Source organism: Hermetia illucens, chromosome 7 (genome assembly GCF_905115235.1).
Source record: "Hermetia illucens chromosome 7, iHerIll2.2.curated.20191125, whole genome shotgun sequence".
Taxonomy (NCBI): Eukaryota; Metazoa; Arthropoda; class Insecta; order Diptera; family Stratiomyidae; genus Hermetia; species Hermetia illucens.
Window position 1 is genome coordinate 9,035,987 of NC_051855.1, and position 1,659 is coordinate 9,037,645.

Genomic DNA, 1,659 nt, shown 5'->3' on the forward strand with positions numbered 1-1,659 from the left:
TCATGAGATTATCGAACTTTTTCTTTGCAGCACCTAGTCTCTGAGGTGATAGGGGACGCACATTGGAGAAGATAGGACAGCCGGTAGTGTTAATGTGGTGCACATCTTGCTTAACCGGCTGAGAGAAACTAGTTTCAATAGTAATGGAGTAGTGCGCAAATGCGATGGTGGGCAATGCCCCCGAAAACAATGGAAAGAGTGCCGTTTATGCGGGTGGAAATTTTTACTGACGATTTTAAAGAGGTTGCGAGGTTTGTTAAAGCTTGTTCTGCAGGTCAAACGTGTTTGGACAGAGTACAGGAAGAATCGACACCTCCGCGTCCATGTCGATGAGAAAGCAACGCCTGTTCAGAGGGTCGAAAAGTGTAAGGCGGCGTGGTACTTCATTTCGGGTAGCCGTTGTCAAGATGGTGCAACTGCTCTCCGCGTGCCGCTGCAAACAGATCGTTTTCAAAAGCTCTGTGCCGACCTTATCCCCCTGAGCTGGCTCATATCTTGAAGCAGCTGACTGGTAAGTGGTTCAGCTTGGCTTCCTCACTCACTGACAGCCGGTATATGAGCTGTTCCTCTAGCCTGTCGTAGGAGCCGTCCTCTAACACATCCGTGTTTTTGTCTTTCTAAGACATGTGGCGCTAGTGAACGAAGCGGAGGCGGAACAGCGAAGCGGAACCACATGATAAAGCGGAAAAAGAAGCAGGAGGAGGGCGTGCGGCGGAGCAAGATTGCCACTGGAAGGCATCCAGCGTCCAATTGGCGGACGCCCAGAATATCGGTAGAAGGATGGGTTGCTGAATTTAATTATGGTCGTGCAAGCCTTGAAAACGATTCACCTCAACGACGTGCAACAACAGCAACAACACGAAAAATCGTAGAAAAAATCCAGGATATTGTATTGGAACATCATCGAGTGACACAAAGAAATTTACTAGACGCCCTAGGCATCTCATTAGGCAGTATAAGCAATATTTTGACTGAAGTATTGGGTTTCAGAAAGCTGGGTCCACAATGGGTGCCGCATTCGCTAACAATGGAACAAAAACGCATTCGAATACGACTTTCTCAGCAATATTTAGAGCGTTTTCGAAAGGATAAAGTTGGATTTTGTGGATCGATTCATCACTGAGAGATGAGACTTGGGTCTATCACCATGATCCTGAATCAAAACAAGAGGCAAAGAGCGGAGTGAACCTGGTTCTTCGGCTCCGAAACAAGTTCGTGTCCAGAAATCGGCCAACAAGGTGTTAGCATCGGTTTTTTTGCAATGCGAAAAGAATTTTGTTTGTGCATTACTTGCAAACTCCTAAAACAATAAATTCTGAATATTATTGTAACACTTTAGACCAGCTAAAGGAAAAAATTCGTGAAAAAAAGACTAGGTTTGAAGAGGAAAAAACTTCTTTTTCACCACGACAATGCACCGTGTCACAGAGCATTTCGACAATGGCTAAAATCCATGAATTCAAGTTCGAATTGTTGGAGCCTCCACCGTATTCACCAGATATAGCCCCTAACGAGTTTCATCTTTCGAAACCTAAAAAGTTCATATTTATTCTTGCAAATACTGATATTTCGGGAACCATTTGGTCCCTTCATCAGTGCTAACAACTTGTTAGCACGAAAAAGAAACAACAAGTTTTTTATTATTTCAGATAAGAGCCC

The 1,659-nt window shown here is 44.4% G+C and overlaps 1 pseudogene; it reads left to right on the forward strand.

Annotated features, from left to right (window-relative positions):
• The first annotated feature begins 673 nt into the window (after positions 1 to 673).
• Positions 674 to 1,245, forward strand: LOC119660857 (annotated as a pseudogene).
• The last annotated feature ends 414 nt before the right edge of the window (positions 1,246 to 1,659 follow it).